Consider the following 23,846-nt stretch of genomic DNA (forward strand, 5'->3'; position numbering starts at 1 on the left):
AAAGCACAGAGCCCCAGATTTTATGTTGTCCTGGAGAGCTTGCAGAGCACTGGGGAAAGGCAGGCAGAGAATTCCCTGCTAGCACCTTCTCTGTGCCTGGGAAGCACAAGTGTTCACATTGCTTCGCAGAATAGCTTTTGTGCAGAAACCAGTAACACTTGTTCAGAATGAAAGAAAGCACAGAGCCCCAGATTTGCTGTTGTCCTGGAGAGCTTGCAGAGCACTGGGGAAAGGCAGGCAGAGAATTCCCTGCTAGCACCTTCTCTGTGCCTGGGAAGCACAAGTGTTCACATTGCTTCGCAGAATCGCTTTTGTGCAGAAAACAGTAACACTTGTTCAGAACGAAAGAAAGCACAGAGCCCCAGATTTTATGTTGTCCTGGAGAGCTTGCAGAGCACTGGGGAAAGGCAGGCAGAGAATTCCCTGCTAGCACCTTCTCTGTGCCTGGGAAGCACAAGTGTTCACATTGCTTCGCAGAATCGCTTTTGTGCAGAAAACAGTAACACTTGTTCAGAACGAAAGAAAGCACAGAGCCCCAGATTTTATGTTGTCCTGGAGAGCTTGCAGAGCACTGGGGAAAGGCAGGCAGAGAATTCCCTGCTAGCACCTTCTCTGTGCCTGGGAAGCACAAGTGTTCACATGGCTTCGCAGAATCGCTTTTGTGCAGAAAACAGTAACACTTGTTCAGAACGAAAGAAAGCACAGAGCCCCAGATTTTATGTTGTCCTGGAGAGCTTGCAGAGCACTGGGGAAAGGCAGGCAGAGAATTCCCTGCTAGCACCTTCTCTGTGCCTGGGAAGCACAAGTGTTCACATTACTTCGCAGAATCGCTTTTGTGCAGAAAACAGTAACACTTGTTCAGAACGAAAGAAAGCACAGAGCCCCAGATTTTATGTTGTCCTGGAGAGCTTGCAGAGCACTGGGGAAAGGCAGGCAGAGAATTCCCTGCTAGCACCTTCTCTGTGCCTGGGAAGCACAAGTGTTCACATTGCTTCGCAGAATCGCTTTTGTGCAGAAACCAGTAACACTTGTTCAGAATGAAAGAAAGCACAGAGCCCCAGATTTGCTGTTGTCATGGAGAGCTTGCAGAGCACTGGGGAAAGGCAGGCAGAGAATTCCCTGCTAGCACCTTCTCTGTGCCTGGGAAGCAGAAGTGTTCACATTGCTTCGCAGAATCGCTTTTGTGCAGAAAACAGTAACACTTGTTCAGAACGAAAGAAAGCACAGAGCCCCAGATTTTATGTTGTCCTGCAGAGCTTGCAGAGCACTGGGGAAAGGCAGGCAGAGAATTCCCTGCTAGCACCTTCTCTGTGCCTGGGAAGCAGAAGTGTTCACATTGCTTCGCAGAATCGCTTTTGTGCAGAAAACAGTAACACTTGTTCAGAACGAAAGAAAGCACAGAGCCCCAGATTTTATGTTGTCCTGGAGAGCTTGCAGAGCACTGGGGAAAGGCAGGCAGAGAATTCCCTGCTAGCACCTTCTCTGTGCCTGGGAAGCACAAGTGTTCACATTGCTTCGCAGAATCGCTTTTGTGCAGAAAACAGTAACACTTGTTCAGAACGAAAGAAAGCACAGAGCCCCAGATTTTATGTTGTCCTGGAGAGCTTGCAGAGCACTGGGGAAAGGCAGGCAGAGAATTCCCTGCTAGCACCTTCTCTGTGCCTGGGAAGCACAAGTGTTCACATTGCTTCGCAGAATCGCTTTTGTGCAGAAAACAGTAACACTTGTTCAGAACGAAAGAAAGCACAGAGCCCCAGATTTTATGTTGTCCTGGAGAGCTTGCAGAGCACTGAGGAAAGGCAGGCAGAGAATTCCCTGCTAGCACCTTCTCTGTGCCTGGGAAGCAGAAGTGTTCACATTGCTTCGCAGAATCGCTTTTGTGCAGAAAACAGTAACACTTGTTCAGAACGAAAGAAAGCACAGAGCCCCAGATTTGCTGTTGTCCTGGAGAGCTTGCAGAGCACTGGGGAAAGGCAGGCAGAGAATTCCCTGCTAGCACCTTCTCTGTGCCTGGGAAGCACAAGTGTTCACATTGCTTTGCAGAATCGGTTTTGTGCAGAAAACAGTAACACTTGTTCAGAACGAAAGAAAGCACAGAGCCCCAGATTTGCTGTTGTCCTGGAGAGCTTGCAGAGCACTGGGGAAAGGCAGGCAGAGAATTCCCTGCTAGCACCTTCTCTGTGCCTGGGAAGCAGAAGTGTTCACATTGCTTCGCAGAATCGCTTTTGTGCAGAAAACAGTAACACTTGTTCAGAACGAAAGAAAGCACAGAGCCCCAGATTTGCTGTTGTCCTGGAGAGCTTGCAGAGCACTGGGGAAAGGCAGGCAGAGAATTCCCTGCTAGCACCTTCTCTGTGCCTGGGAAGCACAAGTGTTCACATTGCTTCGCAGAATCGCTTTTGTGCAGAAAACAGTAACACTTGTTCAGAACGAAAGAAAGCACAGAGCCCCAGATTTTATGTTGTCCTGGAGAGCTTGCAGAGCACTGGGGAAAGGCAGGCAGAGAATTCCCTGCTAGCACCTTCTCTGTGCCTGGGAAGCACAAGTGTTCACATTGCTTCGCAGAATAGCTTTTGTGCAGAAAACAGTAACACTTGTTCAGAATGAAAGAAAGCACAGAGCCCCAGATTTTAGGTTGTCCTGGAGAGCTTGCAGAGCACTGGGGAAAGGCAGGCAGAGAATTCCCTGCTAGCACCTTCTCTGTGCCTGGGAAGCACAAGTGTTCACATTGCTTCGCAGAATCGCTTTTGTGCAGAAAACAGTAACACTTGTTCAGAACGAAAGAAAGCACAGAGCCCCAGATTTTATGTTGTCCTGGAGAGCTTGCAGAGCACTGGGGAAAGGCAGGCAGAGAATTCCCTGCTAGCACCTTCTCTGTGCCTGTTCACATTGCTTCGCAGAATAGCTTTTGTGCAGAAACCAGTAACACTTGTTCAGAATGAAAGAAAGCACAGAGCCCCAGATTTGCTGTTGTCCTGGAGAGTTTGCAGAGCACTGGGGAAAGGCAGGCAGAGAATTCCCTGCTAGCACCTTCTCTGTGCCTGGGAAGCACAAGTGTTCACATTGCTTCGCAGAATCGCTTTTGTGCAGAAAACAGTAACACTTGTTCAGAACGAAAGAAAGCACAGAGCCCCAGATTTGATGTTGTCCTGGAGAGCTTGCAGAGCACTGGGGAAAGGCAGGCAGAGAATTCCCTGCTAGCACCTTCTCTGTGCCTGGGAAGCACAAGTGTTCACATTGCTTCGCAGAATCGCTTTTGTGCAGAAAACAGTAACACTTGTTCAGAACGAAAGAAAGCACAGAGCCCCAGATTTGCTGTTGTCCTGGAGAGCTTGCAGAGCACTGGGGAAAGGCAGGCAGAGAATTCCCTGCTAGCACCTTCTCTGTGCCTGGGAAGCACAAGTGTTCACATTGCTTCGCAGAATCGCTTTTGTGCAGAAAACAGTAACACTTGTTCAGAATGAAAGAAAGCACAGAACCCCAGATTTTATGTTGTCCTGGAGAGCTTGCAGAGCACTGGGGAAAGGCAGGCAGAGAATTCCCTGCTAGCACCTTCTCTGTGCCTGTTCACATTGCTTCGCAGAATAGCTTTTGTGCAGAAAACAGTAACACTTGTTCAGAATGAAAGAAAGCACAGAACCCCAGATTTTATGTTGTCCTGGAGAGCTTGCAGAGCACTGGGGAAAGGCAGGCAGAGAATTCCCTGCTAGCACCTTCTCTGTGCCTGGGAAGCACAAGTGTTCACATTGCTTCGCAGAATCGCTTTTGTGCAGAAAACAGTAACACTTGTTCAGAACGAAAGAAAGCACAGAGCCCCAGATTTTATGTTGTCCTGGAGAGCTTGCAGAGCACTGGGGAAAGGCAGGCAGAGAATTCCCTGCTAGCACCTTCTCTGTGCCTGGGAAGCACAAGTGTTCACATTGCTTCGCAGAATCGCTTTTGTGCAGAAAACAGTAACACTTGTTCAGAACGAAAGAAAGCACAGAGCCCCAGATTTTATGTTGTCCTGGAGAGCTTGCAGAGCACTGGGGAAAGGCAGGCAGAGAATTCCCTGCTAGCACCTTCTCTGTGCCTGTTCACATTGCTTCGCAGAATAGCTTTTGTGCAGAAACCAGTAACACTTGTTCAGAATGAAAGAAAGCACAGAGCCCCAGATTTGCTGTTGTCCTGGAGAGTTTGCAGAGCACTGGGGAAAGGCAGGCAGAGAATTCCCTGCTAGCACCTTCTCTGTGCCTGGGAAGCACAAGTGTTCACATTGCTTCGCAGAATCGCTTTTGTGCAGAAAACAGTAACACTTGTTCAGAACGAAAGAAAGCACAGAGCCCCAGATTTTATGTTGTCCTGGAGAGCTTGCAGAGCACTGGGGAAAGGCAGGCAGAGAATTCCCTGCTAGCACCTTCTCTGTGCCTGGGAAGCACAAGTGTTCACATTGCTTCGCAGAATCGCTTTTGTGCAGAAAACAGTAACACTTGTTCAGAACGAAAGAAAGCACAGAGCCCCAGATTTGCTGTTGTCCTGGAGAGCTTGCAGAGCACTGGGGAAAGGCAGGCAGAGAATTCCCTGCTACCACCTTCTCTGTGCCTGGGAAGCACAAGTGTTCACATTGCTTCGCAGAATCGCTTTTGTGCAGAAAACAGTAACACTTGTTCAGAATGAAAGAAAGCACAGAACCCCAGATTTTATGTTGTCCTGGAGAGCTTGCAGAGCACTGGGGAAAGGCAGGCAGAGAATTCCCTGCTAGCACCTTCTCTGTGCCTGTTCACATTGCTTCGCAGAATAGCTTTTGTGCAGAAAACAGTAACACTTGTTCAGAATGAAAGAAAGCACAGAACCCCAGATTTTATGTTGTCCTGGAGAGCTTGCAGAGCACTGGGGAAAGGCAGGCAGAGAATTCCCTGCTAGCACCTTCTCTGTGCCTGGGAAGCACAAGTGTTCACATTGCTTCGCAGAATCGCTTTTGTGCAGAAAACAGTAACACTTGTTCAGAACGAAAGAAAGCACAGAGCCCCAGATTTTATGTTGTCCTGGAGAGCTTGCAGAGCACTGGGGAAAGGCAGGCAGAGAATTCCCTGCTAGCACCTTCTCTGTGCCTGGGAAGCACAAGTGTTCACATTGCTTCGCAGAATCGCTTTTGTGCAGAAAACAGTAACACTTGTTCAGAACGAAAGAAAGCACAGAGCCCCAGATTTTATGTTGTCCTGGAGAGCTTGCAGAGCACTGGGGAAAGGCAGGCAGAGAATTCCCTGCTAGCACCTTCTCTGTGCCTGGGAAGCACAAGTGTTCACATTGCTTCGCAGAATCGCTTTTGTGCAGAAAACAGTAACACTTGTTCAGAACGAAAGAAAGCACAGAGCCCCAGATTTTATGTTGTCCTGGAGAGCTTGCAGAGCACTGGGGAAAGGCAGGCAGAGAATTCCCTGCTAGCACCTTCTCTGTGCCTGGGAAGCAGAAGTGTTCACATTGCTTTGCAGAATCGGTTTTGTGCAGAAAACAGTAACACTTGTTCAGAACGAAAGAAAGCACAGAGCCCCAGATTTGCTGTTGTCCTGGAGAGCTTGCAGAGCACTGGGGAAAGGCAGGCAGAGAATTCCCTGCTAGCACCTTCTCTGTGCCTGGGAAGCAGAAGTGTTCACATTGCTTCGCAGAATCGCTTTTGTGCAGAAAACAGTAACACTTGTTCAGAACGAAAGAAAGCACAGAGCCCCAGATTTTATGTTGTCCTGGAGAGCTTGCAGAGCACTGGGGAAAGGCAGGCAGAGAATTCCCTGCTAGCACCTTCTCTGTGCCTGGGAAGCACAAGTGTTCACATTGCTTCGCAGAATCGCTTTTGTGCAGAAAACAGTAACACTTGTTCAGAACGAAAGAAAGCACAGAGCCCCAGATTTTATGTTGTCCTGGAGAGCTTGCAGAGCACTGGGGAAAGGCAGGCAGAGAATTCCCTGCTAGCACCTTCTCTGTGCCTGGGAAGCAGAAGTGTTCACATTGCTTCGCAGAATCGCTTTTGTGCAGAAAACAGTAACACTTGTTCAGAACGAAAGAAAGCACAGAGCCCCAGATTTTATGTTGTCCTGGAGAGCTTGCAGAGCACTGGGGAAAGGCAGGCAGAGAATTCCCTGCTAGCACCTTCTCTGTGCCTGGGAAGCACAAGTGTTCACATTGCTTTGCAGAATCGCTTTTGTGCAGAAAACAGTAACACTTGTTCAGAACGAAAGAAAGCACAGAGCCCCAGATTTTATGTTGTCCTGGAGAGCTTGCAGAGCACTGGGGAAAGGCAGGCAGAGAATTCCCTGCTAGCACCTTCTCTGTGCCTGTTCACATTGCTTCGCAGAATAGCTTTTGTGCAGAAAACAGTAACACTTGTTCAGAATGAAAGAAAGCACAGAGCCCCAGATTTGCTGTTGTCATGGAGAGCTTGCAGAGCACTGGGGAAAGGCAGGCAGAGAATTCCCTGCTAGCACCTTCTCTGTGCCTGGGAAGCAGAAGTGTTCACATTGCTTGGCAGAATCGCTTTTGTGCAGAAAACAGTAACACTTGTTCAGAACGAAAGAAAGCACAGAGCACCAGATTTTATGTTGTCCTGGAGAGCTTGCAGAGCACTGGGGAAAGGCAGGCAGAGAATTCCCTGCTAGCACCTTCTCTGTGCCTGGGAAGCACAAGTGTTCACATTACTTCGCAGAATCGCTTTTGTGCAGAAAACAGTAACACTTGTTCAGAACGAAAGAAAGCACAGAGCCCCAGATTTTATGTTGTCCTGGAGAGCTTGCAGAGCACTGGGGAAAGGCAGGCAGAGAATTCCCTGCTAGCACCTTCTCTGTGCCTGGGAAGCACAAGTGTTCACATTGCTTCGCAGAATAGCTTTTGTGCAGAAAACAGTAACACTTGTTCAGAACGAAAGAAAGCACAGAGCCCCAGATTTGCTGTTGTCCTGGAGAGCTTGCAGAGCACTGGGGAAAGGCAGGCAGAGAATTCCCTGCTAGCACCTTCTCTGTGCCTGGGAAGCAGAAGTGTTCACATTGCTTCGCAGAATCGCTTTTGTGCAGAAAACAGTAACACTTGTTCAGAACGAAAGAAAGCACAGAGCCCCAGATTTTATGTTGTCCTGGAGAGCTTGCAGAGCACTGGGGAAAGGCAGGCAGAGAATTCCCTGCTAGCACCTTCTCTGTGCCTGGGAAGCAGAAGTGTTCACATTGCTTCGCAGAATCGCATTTGTGCAGAAAACAGTAACACTTGTTCAGAACGAAAGAAAGCACAGAGCCCCAGATTTGCTGTTGTCCTGGAGAGCTTGCAGAGCACTGGGGAAAGGCAGGCAGAGAATTCCCTGCTAGCACCTTCTCTGTGCCTGGGAAGCACAAGTGTTCACATTGCTTTGCAGAATCGCTTTTGTGCAGAAAACAGTAACACTTGTTCAGAACGAAAGAAAGCACAGAGCCCCAGATTTGCTGTTGTCCTGGAGAGCTTGCAGAGCACTGGGGAAAGGCAGGCAGAGAATTCCCTGCTAGCACCTTCTCTGTGCCTGTTCACATTGCTTCGCAGAATCGCTTTTGTGCAGAAAACAGTAACACTTGTTCAGAACGAAAGAAAGCACAGAGCCCCAGATTTTATGTTGTCCTGGAGAGCTTGCAGAGCACTGGGGAAAGGCAGGCAGAGAATTCCCTGCTAGCACCTTCTCTGTGCCTGTTCACATTGCTTCGCAGAATAGCTTTTGTGCAGAAAACAGTAACACTTGTTCAGAATGAAAGAAAGCACAGAACCCCAGATTTTATGTTGTCCTGGAGAGCTTGCAGAGCACTGGGGAAAGGCAGGCAGAGAATTCCCTGCTAGCACCTTCTCTGTGCCTGGGAAGCACAAGTGTTCACATTGCTTCGCAGAATCGCTTTTGTGCAGAAAACAGTAACACTTGTTCAGAACGAAAGAAAGCACAGAGCCCCAGATTTTATGTTGTCCTGGAGAGCTTGCAGAGCACTGGGGAAAGGCAGGCAGAGAATTCCCTGCTAGCACCTTCTCTGTGCCTGGGAAGCACAAGTGTTCACATTGCTTCGCAGAATCGCTTTTGTGCAGAAAACAGTAACACTTGTTCAGAACGAAAGAAAGCACAGAGCCCCAGATTTTATGTTGTCCTGGAGAGCTTGCAGAGCACTGGGGAAAGGCAGGCAGAGAATTCCCTGCTAGCACCTTCTCTGTGCCTGGGAAGCACAAGTGTTCACATTGCTTCGCAGAATCGCTTTTGTGCAGAAAACAGTAACACTTGTTCAGAACGAAAGAAAGCACAGAGCCCCAGATTTTATGTTGTCCTGGAGAGCTTGCAGAGCACTGGGGAAAGGCAGGCAGAGAATTCCCTGCTAGCACCTTCTCTGTGCCTGGGAAGCACAAGTGTTCACTTTGCTTCGCAGAATCGCTTTTGTGCAGAAAACAGTAACACTTGTTCAGAACGAAAGAAAGCACAGAGCCCCAGATTTGCTGTTGTCCTGGAGAGCTTGCAGAGCACTGGGGAAAGGCAGGCAGAGAATTCCCTGCTAGCACCTTCTCTGTGCCTGGGAAGCAGAAGTGTTCACATTGCTTCGCAGAATCGCTTTTGTGCAGAAAACAGTAACACTTGTTCAGAACGAAAGAAAGCACAGAGCCCCAGATTTGCTGTTGTCCTGGAGAGCTTGCAGAGCACTGGGGAAAGGCAGGCAGAGAATTCCCTGCTAGCACCTTCTCTGTGCCTGGGAAGCAGAAGTGTTCACATTGCTTCGCAGAATCGCTTTTGTGCAGAAAACAGTAACACTTGTTCAGAACGAAAGAAAGCACAGAGCCCCAGATTTTATGTTGTCCTGGAGAGCTTGCAGAGCACTGGGGAAAGGCAGGCAGAGAATTCCCTGCTAGCACCTTCTCTGTGCCTGGGAAGCACAAGTGTTCACATTGCTTCGCAGAATCGCTTTTGTGCAGAAAACAGTAACACTTGTTCAGAACGAAAGAAAGCACAGAGCCCCAGATTTTATGTTGTCCTGGAGAGCTTGCAGAGCACTGGGGAAAGGCAGGCAGAGAATTCCCTGCTAGCACCTTCTCTGTGCCTGGGAAGCACAAGTGTTCACATTGCTTCGCAGAATCGCTTTTGTGCAGAAAACAGTAACACTTGTTCAGAACGAAAGAAAGCACAGAGCCCCAGATTTTATGTTGTCCTGGAGAGCTTGCAGAGCACTGGGGAAAGGCAGGCAGAGAATTCCCTGCTAGCACCTTCTCTGTGCCTGGGAAGCACAAGTGTTCACATTGCTTTGCAGAATCGCTTTTGTGCAGAAAACAGTAACACTTGTTCAGAACGAAAGAAAGCACAGAGCCCCAGATTTTATGTTGTCCTGGAGAGCTTGCAGAGCACTGGGGAAAGGCAGGCAGAGAATTCCCTGCTAGCACCTTCTCTGTGCCTGGGAAGCACAAGTGTTCACATTGCTTCGCAGAATCGCTTTTGTGTAGAAAACAGTAACACTTGTTCAGAACGAAAGAAAGCACAGAACCCCAGATTTTATGTTGTCCTGGAGAGCTTGCAGAGCACTAAGGAAAGGCAGGCAGAGAATTCCCTGCTAGCACCTTCTCTGTGCCTGTTCACATTGCTTCGCAGAATCGCTTTTGTGCAGAAAACAGTAACACTTGTTCAGAATGAAAGAAAGCACAGAGCCCCAGATTTGCTGTTGTCATGGAGAGCTTGCAGAGCACTGGGGAAAGGCAGGCAGAGAATTCCCTGCTAGCACCTTCTCTGTGCCTGGGAAGCACAAGTGTTCACATTGCTTGGCAGAATCGCTTTTGTGCAGAAAACAGTAACACTTGTTCAGAACGAAAGAAAGCACAGAGCACCAGATTTTATGTTGTCCTGGAGAGCTTGCAGAGCACTGGGGAAAGGCAGGCAGAGAATTCCCTGCTAGCACCTTCTCTGTGCCTGGGAAGCACAAGTGTTCACTTTGCTTCGCAGAATCGCTTTTGTGCAGAAAACAGTAACACTTGTTCAGAACGAAAGAAAGCACAGAGCCCCAGATTTTATGTTGTCCTGGAGAGCTTGCAGAGCACTGGGGAAAGGCAGGCAGAGAATTCCCTGCTAGCACCTTCTCTGTGCCTGGGAAGCACAAGTGTTCACATTGCTTCGCAGAATAGCTTTTGTGCAGAAAACAGTAACACTTGTTCAGAACGAAAGAAAGCACAGAGCCCCAGATTTGCTGTTGTCCTGGAGAGCTTGCAGAGCACTGGGGAAAGGCAGGCAGAGAATTCCCTGCTAGCACCTTCTCTGTGCCTGGGAAGCAGAAGTGTTCACATTGCTTCGCAGAATCGCTTTTGTGCAGAAAACAGTAACACTTGTTCAGAACGAAAGAAAGCACAGAGCCCCAGATTTTATGTTGTCCTGGAGAGCTTGCAGAGCACTGGGGAAAGGCAGGCAGAGAATTCCCTGCTAGCACCTTCTCTGTGCCTGGGAAGCAGAAGTGTTCACATTGCTTCGCAGAATCGCATTTGTGCAGAAAACAGTAACACTTGTTCAGAACGAAAGAAAGCACAGAGCCCCAGATTTGCTGTTGTCCTGGAGAGCTTGCAGAGCACTGGGGAAAGGCAGGCAGAGAATTCCCTGCTAGCACCTTCTCTGTGCCTGGGAAGCACAAGTGTTCACATTGCTTTGCAGAATCGCTTTTGTGCAGAAAACAGTAACACTTGTTCAGAACGAAAGAAAGCACAGAGCCCCAGATTTGCTGTTGTCCTGGAGAGCTTGCAGAGCACTGGGGAAAGGCAGGCAGAGAATTCCCTGCTAGCACCTTCTCTGTGCCTGTTCACATTGCTTCGCAGAATCGCTTTTGTGCAGAAAACAGTAACACTTGTTCAGAACGAAAGAAAGCACAGAGCCCCAGATTTTATGTTGTCCTGGAGAGCTTGCAGAGCACTGGGGAAAGGCAGGCAGAGAATTCCCTGCTAGCACCTTCTCTGTGCCTGGGAAGCACAAGTGTTCACATTGCTTTGCAGAATCGCTTTTGTGCAGAAAACAGTAACACTTGTTCAGAACGAAAGAAAGCACAGAGCCCCAGATTTTATGTTGTCCTGGAGAGCTTGCAGAGCACTGGGGAAAGGCAGGCAGAGAATTCCCTGCTAGCACCTTCTCTGTGCCTGGGAAGCAGAAGTGTTCACATTGCTTTGCAGAATCGGTTTTGTGCAGAAAACAGTAACACTTGTTCAGAATGAAAGAAAGCACAGAGCCCCAGATTTTATGTTGTCCTGGAGAGCTTGCAGAGCACTGGGGAAAGGCAGGCAGAGAATTCCCTGCTAGCACCTTCTCTGTGCCTGGGAAGCAGAAGTGTTCACATTGCTTCGCAGAATCGCTTTTGTGCAGAAAACAGTAACAGTTGTTCAGAACGAAAGAAAGCACAGAGCCCCAGATTTTATGTTGTCCTGGAGAGCTTGCAGAGCACTGGGGAAAGGCAGGCAGAGAATTCCCTGCTAGCACCTTCTCTGTGCCTGTTCACATTGCTTCGCAGAATCGCTTTTGTGCAGAAAACAGTAACACTTGTTCAGAACGAAAGAAAGCACAGAGCCCCAGATTTTATGTTGTCCTGGAGAGCTTGCAGAGCACTGGGGAAAGGCAGGCAGAGAATTCCCTGCTAGCACCTTCTCTGTGCCTGTTCACATTGCTTCGCAGAATAGCTTTTGTGCAGAAAACAGTAACACTTGTTCAGAATGAAAGAAAGCACAGAACCCCAGATTTTATGTTGTCCTGGAGAGCTTGCAGAGCACTGGGGAAAGGCAGGCAGAGAATTCCCTGCTAGCACCTTCTCTGTGCCTGGGAAGCACAAGTGTTCACATTGCTTCGCAGAATCGCTTTTGTGCAGAAAACAGTAACACTTGTTCAGAACGAAAGAAAGCACAGAGCCCCAGATTTTATGTTGTCCTGGAGAGCTTGCAGAGCACTGGGGAAAGGCAGGCAGAGAATTCCCTGCTAGCACCTTCTCTGTGCCTGGGAAGCACAAGTGTTCACATTGCTTCGCAGAATCGCTTTTGTGCAGAAAACAGTAACACTTGTTCAGAACGAAAGAAAGCACAGAGCCCCAGATTTTATGTTGTCCTGGAGAGCTTGCAGAGCACTGGGGAAAGGCAGGCAGAGAATTCCCTGCTAGCACCTTCTCTGTGCCTGGGAAGCACAAGTGTTCACATTGCTTCGCAGAATCGCTTTTGTGCAGAAAACAGTAACACTTGTTCAGAACGAAAGAAAGCACAGAGCCCCAGATTTTATGTTGTCCTGGAGAGCTTGCAGAGCACTGGGGAAAGGCAGGCAGAGAATTCCCTGCTAGCACCTTCTCTGTGCCTGGGAAGCACAAGTGTTCACTTTGCTTCGCAGAATCGCTTTTGTGCAGAAAACAGTAACACTTGTTCAGAACGAAAGAAAGCACAGAGCCCCAGATTTGCTGTTGTCCTGGAGAGCTTGCAGAGCACTGGGGAAAGGCAGGCAGAGAATTCCCTGCTAGCACCTTCTCTGTGCCTGGGAAGCAGAAGTGTTCACATTGCTTCGCAGAATCGCTTTTGTGCAGAAAACAGTAACACTTGTTCAGAACGAAAGAAAGCACAGAGCCCCAGATTTGCTGTTGTCCTGGAGAGCTTGCAGAGCACTGGGGAAAGGCAGGCAGAGAATTCCCTGCTAGCACCTTCTCTGTGCCTGGGAAGCAGAAGTGTTCACATTGCTTCGCAGAATCGCTTTTGTGCAGAAAACAGTAACACTTGTTCAGAACGAAAGAAAGCACAGAGCCCCAGATTTTATGTTGTCCTGGAGAGCTTGCAGAGCACTGGGGAAAGGCAGGCAGAGAATTCCCTGCTAGCACCTTCTCTGTGCCTGGGAAGCACAAGTGTTCACATTGCTTCGCAGAATCGCTTTTGTGCAGAAAACAGTAACACTTGTTCAGAACGAAAGAAAGCACAGAGCCCCAGATTTTATGTTGTCCTGGAGAGCTTGCAGAGCACTGGGGAAAGGCAGGCAGAGAATTCCCTGCTAGCACCTTCTCTGTGCCTGGGAAGCACAAGTGTTCACATTGCTTCGCAGAATCGCTTTTGTGCAGAAAACAGTAACACTTGTTCAGAACGAAAGAAAGCACAGAGCCCCAGATTTTATGTTGTCCTGGAGAGCTTGCAGAGCACTGGGGAAAGGCAGGCAGAGAATTCCCTGCTAGCACCTTCTCTGTGCCTGGGAAGCACAAGTGTTCACATTGCTTCGCAGAATAGCTTTTGTGCAGAAAACAGTAACACTTGTTCAGAACGAAAGAAAGCACAGAGCCCCAGATTTGCTGTTGTCCTGGAGAGCTTGCAGAGCACTGGGGAAAGGCAGGCAGAGAATTCCCTGCTAGCACCTTCTCTGTGCCTGGGAAGCACAAGTGTTCACATTGCTTCGCAGAATCGCTTTTGTGTAGAAAACAGTAACACTTGTTCAGAACGAAAGAAAGCACAGAACCCCAGATTTTATGTTGTCCTGGAGAGCTTGCAGAGCACTAAGGAAAGGCAGGCAGAGAATTCCCTGCTAGCACCTTCTCTGTGCCTGTTCACATTGCTTCGCAGAATCGCTTTTGTGCAGAAAACAGTAACACTTGTTCAGAATGAAAGAAAGCACAGAGCCCCAGATTTGCTGTTGTCATGGAGAGCTTGCAGAGCACTGGGGAAAGGCAGGCAGAGAATTCCCTGCTAGCACCTTCTCTGTGCCTGGGAAGCAGAAGTGTTCACATTGCTTGGCAGAATCGCTTTTGTGCAGAAAACAGTAACACTTGTTCAGAACGAAAGAAAGCACAGAGCACCAGATTTTATGTTGTCCTGGAGAGCTTGCAGAGCACTGGGGAAAGGCAGGCAGAGAATTCCCTGCTAGCACCTTCTCTGTGCCTGGGAAGCACAAGTGTTCACTTTGCTTCGCAGAATCGCTTTTGTGCAGAAAACAGTAACACTTGTTCAGAACGAAAGAAAGCACAGAGCCCCAGATTTTATGTTGTCCTGGAGAGCTTGCAGAGCACTGGGGAAAGGCAGGCAGAGAATTCCCTGCTAGCACCTTCTCTGTGCCTGGGAAGCACAAGTGTTCACATTGCTTCGCAGAATAGCTTTTGTGCAGAAAACAGTAACACTTGTTCAGAACGAAAGAAAGCACAGAGCCCCAGATTTGCTGTTGTCCTGGAGAGCTTGCAGAGCACTGGGGAAAGGCAGGCAGAGAATTCCCTGCTAGCACCTTCTCTGTGCCTGGGAAGCAGAAGTGTTCACATTGCTTCGCAGAATCGCTTTTGTGCAGAAAACAGTAACACTTGTTCAGAACGAAAGAAAGCACAGAGCCCCAGATTTTATGTTGTCCTGGAGAGCTTGCAGAGCACTGGGGAAAGGCAGGCAGAGAATTCCCTGCTAGCACCTTCTCTGTGCCTGGGAAGCAGAAGTGTTCACATTGCTTCGCAGAATCGCATTTGTGCAGAAAACAGTAACACTTGTTCAGAACGAAAGAAAGCACAGAGCCCCAGATTTGCTGTTGTCCTGGAGAGCTTGCAGAGCACTGGGGAAAGGCAGGCAGAGAATTCCCTGCTAGCACCTTCTCTGTGCCTGGGAAGCACAAGTGTTCACATTGCTTTGCAGAATCGCTTTTGTGCAGAAAACAGTAACACTTGTTCAGAACGAAAGAAAGCACAGAGCCCCAGATTTGCTGTTGTCCTGGAGAGCTTGCAGAGCACTGGGGAAAGGCAGGCAGAGAATTCCCTGCTAGCACCTTCTCTGTGCCTGTTCACATTGCTTCGCAGAATCGCTTTTGTGCAGAAAACAGTAACACTTGTTCAGAACGAAAGAAAGCACAGAGCCCCAGATTTTATGTTGTCCTGGAGAGCTTGCAGAGCACTGGGGAAAGGCAGGCAGAGAATTCCCTGCTAGCACCTTCTCTGTGCCTGGGAAGCACAAGTGTTCACATTGCTTTGCAGAATCGCTTTTGTGCAGAAAACAGTAACACTTGTTCAGAACGAAAGAAAGCACAGAGCCCCAGATTTTATGTTGTCCTGGAGAGCTTGCAGAGCACTGGGGAAAGGCAGGCAGAGAATTCCCTGCTAGCACCTTCTCTGTGCCTGGGAAGCAGAAGTGTTCACATTGCTTTGCAGAATCGGTTTTGTGCAGAAAACAGTAACACTTGTTCAGAATGAAAGAAAGCACAGAGCCCCAGATTTTATGTTGTCCTGGAGAGCTTGCAGAGCACTGGGGAAAGGCAGGCAGAGAATTCCCTGCTAGCACCTTCTCTGTGCCTGGGAAGCAGAAGTGTTCACATTGCTTCGCAGAATCGCTTTTGTGCAGAAAACAGTAACAGTTGTTCAGAACGAAAGAAAGCACAGAGCCCCAGATTTTATGTTGTCCTGGAGAGCTTGCAGAGCACTGGGGAAAGGCAGGCAGAGAATTCCCTGCTAGCACCTTCTCTGTGCCTGGGAAGCACAAGTGTTCACATTGCTTCGCAGAATCGCTTTTGTGCAGAAAACAGTAACACTTGTTCAGAACGAAAGAAAGCACAGAGCCCCAGATTTTATGTTGTCCTGGAGAGCTTGCAGAGCACTGGGGAAAAGCAGGCAGAGAATTCCCTGCTAGCACCTTCTCTGTGCCTGGGAAGCAGAAGTGTTCACATTGCTTCGCAGAATCGCTTTTGTGCAGAAAACAGTAACACTTGTTCAGAACGAAAGAAAGCACAGAGCCCCAGATTTTATGTTGTCCTGGAGAGCTTGCAGAGCACTGGGGAAAGGCAGGCAGAGAATTCCCTGCTAGCACCTTCTCTGTGCCTGGGAAGCACAAGTGTTCACATTGCTTCGCAGAATCGCTTTTGTGCAGAAAACAGTAACACTTGTTCAGAATGAAAGAAAGCACAGAACCCCAGATTTTATGTTGTCCTGGAGAGCTTGCAGAGCACTGGGGAAAGGCAGGCAGAGAATTCCCTGCTAGCACCTTCTCTGTGCCTGGGAAGCACAAGTGTTCACATTGCTTCGCAGAATCGCTTTTGTGCAGAAAACAGTAACACTTGTTCAGAACGAAAGAAAGCACAGAGCCCCAGATTTTATGTTGTCCTGGAGAGCTTGCAGAGCACTGGGGAAAGGCAGGCAGAGAATTCCCTGCTAGCACCTTCTCTGTGCCTGGGAAGCACAAGTGTTCACATTGCTTCGCAGAATAGCTTTTGTGCAGAAAACAGTAACACTTGTTCAGAACGAAAGAAAGCACAGAGCCCCAGATTTGCTGTTGTCCTGGAGAGCTTGCAGAGCACTGGGGAAAGGCAGGCAGAGAATTCCCTGCTAGCACCTTCTCTGTGCCTGGGAAGCACAAGTGTTCACATTGCTTCGCAGAATCGCTTTTGTGCAGAAAACAGTAACACTTGTTCAGAATGAAAGAAAGCACAGAACCCCAGATTTTATGTTGTCCTGGAGAGCTTGCAGAGCACTAAGGAAAGGCAGGCAGAGAATTCCCTGCTAGCACCTTCTCTGTGCCTGTTCACATTGCTTCGCAGAATAGCTTTTGTGCAGAAAACAGTAACACTTGTTCAGAATGAAAGAAAGCACAGAACCCCAGATTTTATGTTGTCCTGGAGAGCTTGCAGAGCACTGGGGAAAGGCAGGCAGAGAATTCCCTGCTAGCACCTTCTCTGTGCCTGGGAAGCAGAAGTGTTCACATTGCTTCGCAGAATCGCTTTTGTGCAGAAAACAGTAACACTTGTTCAGAACGAAAGAAAGCACAGAGCCCCAGATTTTATGTTGTCCTGGAGAGCTTGCAGAGCACTGGGGAAAGGCAGGCAGAGAATTCCCTGCTAGCACCTTCTCTGTGCCTGGGAAGCAGAAGTGTTCACATTGCTTCGCAGAATCGCTTTTGTGCAGAAAACAGTAACACTTGTTCAGAACGAAAGAAAGCACAGAGCCCCAGATTTTATGTTGTCCTGGAGAGCTTGCAGAGCACTGGGGAAAGGCAGGCAGAGAATTCCCTGCTAGCACCTTCTCTGTGCCTGGGAAGCACAAGTGTTCACATTGCTTCGCAGAATCGCTTTTGTGCAGAAAACAGTAACACTTGTTCAGAACGAAAGAAAGCACAGAGCCCCAGATTTTATGTTGTCCTGGAGAGCTTGCAGAGCACTGGGGAAAGGCAGGCAGAGAATTCCCTGCTAGCACCTTCTCTGTGCCTGGGAAGCACAAGTGTTCACATTGCTTCGCAGAATCGCTTTTGTGCAGAAAACAGTAACACTTGTTCAGAACGAAAGAAAGCACAGAGCCCCAGATTTTATGTTGTCCTGGAGAGCTTGCAGAGCACTGGGGAAAGGCAGGCAGAGAATTCCCTGCTAGCACCTTCTCTGTGCCTGGGAAGCAGAAGTGTTCACATTGCTTCGCAGAATCGCTTTTGTGCAGAAAACAGTAACACTTGTTCAGAACGAAAGAAAGCACAGAGCCCCAGATTTTATGTTGTCCTGGAGAGCTTGCAGAGCACTGGGGAAAGGCAGGCAGAGAATTCCCTGCTAGCACCTTCTCTGTGCCTGGGAAGCACAAGTGTTCACATTGCTTCGCAGAATCGCTTTTGTGCAGAAAACAGTAACACTTGTTCAGAACGAAAGAAAGCACAGAGCCCCAGATTTTATGTTGTCCTGGAGAGCTTGCAGAGCACTGGGGAAAGGCAGGCAGAGAATTCCCTGCTAGCACCTTCTCTGTGCCTGGGAAGCACAAGTGTTCACATTGCTTTGCAGAATCGCTTTTGTGCAGAAAACAGTAACACTTGTTCAGAACGAAAGAAAGCACAGAGCCCCAGATTTTATGTTGTCCTGGAGAGCTTGCAGAGCACTGGGGAAAGGCAGGCAGAGAATTCCCTGCTAGCACCTTCTCTGTGCCTGTTCACATTGCTTCGCAGAATAGCTTTTGTGCAGAAAACAGTAACACTTGTTCAGAATGAAAGAAAGCACAGAACCCCAGATTTTATGTTGTCCTGGAGAGCTTGCAGAGCACTGGGGAAAGGCAGGCAGAGAATTCCCTGCTAGCACCTTCTCTGTGCCTGGGAAGCAGAAGTGTTCACATTGCTTCGCAGAATCGCTTTTGTGCAGAAAACAGTAACACTTGTTCAGAACGAAAGAAAGCACAGAGCCCCAGATTTTATGTTGTCCTGGAGAGCTTGCAGAGCACTGGGGAAAGGCAGGCAGAGAATTCCCTGCTAGCACCTTCTCTGTGCCTGGGAAGCAGAAGTGTTCACATTGCTTCGCAGAATCGCTTTTGTGCAGAAAACAGTAACACTTGTTCAGAACGAAAGAAAGCACAGAGCCCCAGATTTTATGTTGTCCTGGAGAGCTTGCAGAGCACTGGGGAAAGGCAGGCAGAGAATTCCCTGCTAGCACCTTCTCTGTGCCTGGGAAGCACAAGTGTTCACATTGCTTCGCAGAATCGCTTTTGTGCAGAAAACAGTAACACTTGTTCAGAACGAAAGAAAGCACAGAGCCCCAGATTTTATGTTGTCCTGGAGAGCTTGCAGAGCACTGGGGAAAGGCAGGCAGAGAATTCCCTGCTAGCACCTTCTCTGTGCCTGGGAAGCAGAAGTGTTCACATTGCTTCGCAGAATCGCTTTTGTGCAGAAAACAGTAACACTTGTTCAGAACGAAAGAAAGCACAGAGCCCCAGATTTTATGTTGTCCTGGAGAGCTTGCAGAGCACTGGGGAAAGGCAGGCAGAGAATTCCCTGCTAGCACCTTCTCTGTGCCTGGGAAGCAGAAGTGTTCACATTGCTTCGCAGAATCGCTTTTGTGCAGAAAACAGTAACACTTGTTCAGAACGAAAGAAAGCACAGAGCCCCAGATTTTATGTTGTCCTGGAGAGCTTGCAGAGCACTGGGGAAAGGCAGGCAGAGAATTCCCTGCTAGCACCTTCTCTGTGCCTGGGAAGCACAAGTGTTCACATTGCTTCGCAGAATCGCTTTTGTGCAGAAAACAGTAACACTTGTTCAGAACGAAAGAAAGCACAGAGCCCCAGATTTTATGTTGTCCTGGAGAGCTTGCAGAGCACTGGGGAAAGGCAGGCAGAGAATTCCCTGCTAGCACCTTCTCTGTGCCTGGGAAGCACAAGTGTTCACATTGCTTTGCAGAATCGCTTTTGTGCAGAAAACAGTAACACTTGTTCAGAACGAAAGAAAGCACAGAGCCCCAGATTTTATGTTGTCCTGGAGAGCTTGCAGAGCACTGGGGAAAGGCAGGCAGAGAATTCCCTGCTAGCACCTTCTCTGTGCCTGTTCACATTGCTTCGCAGAATAGCTTTTGTGCAGAAAACAGTAACACTTGTTCAGAATGAAAGAAAGCACAGAGCCCCAGATTTGCTGTTGTCATGGAGAGCTTGCAGAGCACTGGGGAAAGGCAGGCAGAGAATTCCCTGCTAGCACCTTCTCTGTGCCTGGGAAGCAGAAGTGTTCACATTGCTTGGCAGAATCGCTTTTGTGCAGAAAACAGTAACACTTGTTCAGAACGAAAGAAAGCACAGAGCACCAGATTTTATGTTGTCCTGGAGAGCTTGCAGAGCACTGGGGAAAGGCAGGCAGAGAATTCCCTGCTAGCACCTTCTCTGTGCCTGGGAAGCACAAGTGTTCACATTACTTCGCAGAATCGCTTTTGTGCAGAAAACAGTAACACTTGTTCAGAACGAAAGAAAGCACAGAGCCCCAGATTTTATGTTGTCCTGGAGAGCTTGCAGAGCACTGGGGAAAGGCAGGCAGAGAATTCCCTGCTAGCACCTTCTCTGTGCCTGGGAAGCACAAGTGTTCACATTGCTTTGCAGAATCGCTTTTGTGCAGAAAACAGTAACACTTGTTCAGAACGAAAGAAAGCACAGAGCCCCAGATTTTATGTTGTCCTGGAGAGCTTGCAGAGCACTGGGGAAAGGCAGGCAGAGAATTCCCTGCTAGCACCTTCTCTGTGCCTGGGAAGCAGAAGTGTTCACATTGCTTTGCAGAATCGGTTTTGTGCAGAAAACAGTAACACTTGTTCAGAATGAAAGAAAGCACAGAGCCCCAGATTTTATGTTGTCCTGGAGAGCTTGCAGAGCACTGGGGAAAGGCAGGCAGAGAATTCCCTGCTAGCACCTTCTCTGTGCCTGGGAAGCAGAAGTGTTCACATTGCTTCGCAGAATCGCTTTTGTGCAGAAAACAGTAACAGTTGTTCAGAACGAAAGAAAGCACAGAGCCCCAGATTTTATGTTGTCCTGGAGAGCTTGCAGAGCACTGGGGAAAGGCAGGCAGAGAATTCCCTGCTAGCACCTTCTCTGTGCCTGGGAAGCACAAGTGTTCACATTGCTTCGCAGAATCGCTTTTGTGCAGAAAACAGTAACACTTGTTCAGAACGAAAGAAAGCACAGAGCCCCAGATTTTATGTTGTCCTGGAGAGCTTGCAGAGCACTGGGGAAAAGCAGGCAGAGAATTCCCTGCTAGCACCTTCTCTGTGCCTGGGAAGCAGAAGTGTTCACATTGCTTCGCAGAATCGCTTTTGTGCAGAAAACAGTAACACTTGTTCAGAACGAAAGAAAGCACAGAGCCCCAGATTTTATGTTGTCCTGGAGAGCTTGCAGAGCACTGGGGAAAGGCAGGCAGAGAATTCCCTGCTAGCACCTTCTCTGTGCCTGGGAAGCACAAGTGTTCACATTGCTTCGCAGAATCGCTTTTGTGCAGAAAACAGTAACACTTGTTCAGAATGAAAGAAAGCACAGAACCCCAGATTTTATGTTGTCCTGGAGAGCTTGCAGAGCACTGGGGAAAGGCAGGCAGAGAATTCCCTGCTAGCACCTTCTCTGTGCCTGGGAAGCACAAGTGTTCACATTGCTTCGCAGAATCGCTTTTGTGCAGAAAACAGTAACACTTGTTCAGAACGAAAGAAAGCACAGAGCCCCAGATTTTATGTTGTCCTGGAGAGCTTGCAGAGCACTGGGGAAAGGCAGGCAGAGAATTCCCTGCTAGCACCTTCTCTGTGCCTGGGAAGCACAAGTGTTCACATTGCTTCGCAGAATAGCTTTTGTGCAGAAAACAGTAACACTTGTTCAGAACGAAAGAAAGCACAGAGCCCCAGATTTGCTGTTGTCCTGGAGAGCTTGCAGAGCACTGGGGAAAGGCAGGCAGAGAATTCCCTGCTAGCACCTTCTCTGTGCCTGGGAAGCACAAGTGTTCACATTGCTTCGCAGAATCGCTTTTGTGCAGAAAACAGTAACACTTGTTCAGAATGAAAGAAAGCACAGAACCCCAGATTTTATGTTGTCCTGGAGAGCTTGCAGAGCACTAAGGAAAGGCAGGCAGAGAATTCCCTGCTAGCACCTTCTCTGTGCCTGTTCACATTGCTTCGCAGAATAGCTTTTGTGCAGAAAACAGTAACACTTGTTCAGAATGAAAGAAAGCACAGAACCCCAGATTTTATGTTGTCCTGGAGAGCTTGCAGAGCACTGGGGAAAGGCAGGCAGAGAATTCCCTGCTAGCACCTTCTCTGTGCCTGGGAAGCAGAAGTGTTCACATTGCTTCGCAGAATCGCTTTTGTGCAGAAAACAGTAACACTTGTTCAGAACGAAAGAAAGCACAGAGCCCCAGATTTTATGTTGTCCTGGAGAGCTTGCAGAGCACTGGGGAAAGGCAGGCAGAGAATTCCCTGCTAGCACCTTCTCTGTGCCTGGGAAGCAGAAGTGTTCACATTGCTTCGCAGAATCGCTTTTGTGCAGAAAACAGTAACACTTGTTCAGAACGAAAGAAAGCACAGAGCCCCAGATTTTATGTTGTCCTGGAGAGCTTGCAGAGCACTGGGGAAAGGCAGGCAGAGAATTCCCTGCTAGCACCTTCTCTGTGCCTGGGAAGCACAAGTGTTCACATTGCTTCGCAGAATCGCTTTTGTGCAGAAAACAGTAACACTTGTTCAGAACGAAAGAAAGCACAGAGCCCCAGATTTTATGTTGTCCTGGAGAGCTTGCAGAGCACTGGGGAAAGGCAGGCAGAGAATTCCCTGCTAGCACCTTCTCTGTGCCTGGGAAGCACAAGTGTTCACATTGCTTCGCAGAATCGCTTTTGTGCAGAAAACAGTAACACTTGTTCAGAACGAAAGAAAGCACAGAGCCCCAGATTTTATGTTGTCCTGGAGAGCTTGCAGAGCACTGGGGAAAGGCAGGCAGAGAATTCCCTGCTAGCACCTTCTCTGTGCCTGGGAAGCACAAGTGTTCACATTGCTTCGCAGAATCGCTTTTGTGCAGAAAACAGTAACACTTGTTCAGAACGAAAGAAAGCACAGAGCCCCAGATTTTATGTTGTCCTGGAGAGCTTGCAGAGCACTGGGGAAAGGCAGGCAGAGAATTCCCTGCTAGCACCTTCTCTGTGCCTGGGAAGCACAAGTGTTCACATTGCTTTGCAGAATCGCTTTTGTGCAGAAAACAGTAACACTTGTTCAGAACGAAAGAAAGCACAGAGCCCCAGATTTTATGTTGTCCTGGAGAGCTTGCAGAGCACTGGGGAAAGGCAGGCAGAGAATTCCCTGCTAGCACCTTCTCTGTGCCTGTTCACATTGCTTCGCAGAATAGCTTTTGTGCAGAAAACAGTAACACTTGTTCAGAATGAAAGAAAGCACAGAACCCCAGATTTTATGTTGTCCTGGAGAGCTTGCAGAGCACTGGGGAAAGGCAGGCAGAGAATTCCCTGCTAGCACCTTCTCTGTGCCTGGGAAGCAGAAGTGTTCACATTGCTTCGCAGAATCGCTTTTGTGCAGAAAACAGTAACACTTGTTCAGAACGAAAGAAAGCACAGAGCCCCAGATTTTATGTTGTCCTGGAGAGCTTGCAGAGCACTGGGGAAAGGCAGGCAGAGAATTCCCTGCTAGCACCTTCTCTGTGCCTGGGAAGCAGAAGTGTTCACATTGCTTCGCAGAATCGCTTTTGTGCAGAAAACAGTAACACTTGTTCAGAACGAAAGAAAGCACAGAGCCCCAGATTTTATGTTGTCCTGGAGAGCTTGCAGAGCACTGGGGAAAGGCAGGCAGAGAATTCCCTGCTAGCACCTTCTCTGTGCCTGGGAAGCACAAGTGTTCACATTGCTTCGCAGAATCGCTTTTGTGCAGAAAACAGTAACACTTGTTCAGAACGAAAGAAAGCACAGAGCCCCAGATTTTATGTTGTCCTGGAGAGCTTGCAGAGCACTGGGGAAAGGCAGGCAGAGAATTCCCTGCTAGCACCTTCTCTGTGCCTGGGAAGCAGAAGTGTTCACATTGCTTCGCAGAATCGCTTTTGTGCAGAAAACAGTAACACTTGTTCAGAATGAAAGAAAGCACAGAGCCCCAGATTTTATGTTGTCCTGGAGAGCTTGCAGAGCACTGGGGAAAGGCAGGCAGAGAATTCCCTGCTAGCACCTTCTCTGTGCCTGGGAAGCAGAAGTGTTCACATTGCTTCGCAGAATCGCTTTTGTGCAGAAAACAGTAACACTTGTTCAGAACGAAAGAAAGCACAGAGCCCCAGATTTTATGTTGTCCTGGAGAGCTTGCAGAGCACTGGGGAAAGGCAGGCAGAGAATTCCCTGCTAGCACCTTCTCTGTGCCTGGGAAGCACAAGTGTTCACATTGCTTCGCAGAATCGCTTTTGTGCAGAAAACAGTAACACTTGTTCAGAACGAAAGAAAGCACAGAGCCCCAGATTTTATGTTGTCCTGGAGAGCTTGCAGAGCACTGGGGAAAGGCAGGCAGAGAATTCCCTGCTAGCACCTTCTCTGTGCCTGGGAAGCACAAGTGTTCACATTGCTTTGCAGAATCGCTTTTGTGCAGAAAACAGTAACACTTGTTCAGAACGAAAGAAAGCACAGAGCCCCAGATTTTATGTTGTCCTGGAGAGCTTGCAGAGCACTGGGGAAAGGCAGGCAGA

The sequence above is a fragment of the Strix uralensis genome, unplaced genomic scaffold (assembly GCF_047716275.1).
Source record: "Strix uralensis isolate ZFMK-TIS-50842 unplaced genomic scaffold, bStrUra1 scaffold_102, whole genome shotgun sequence".
Classification (NCBI taxonomy): Eukaryota; Metazoa; Chordata; class Aves; order Strigiformes; family Strigidae; genus Strix; species Strix uralensis.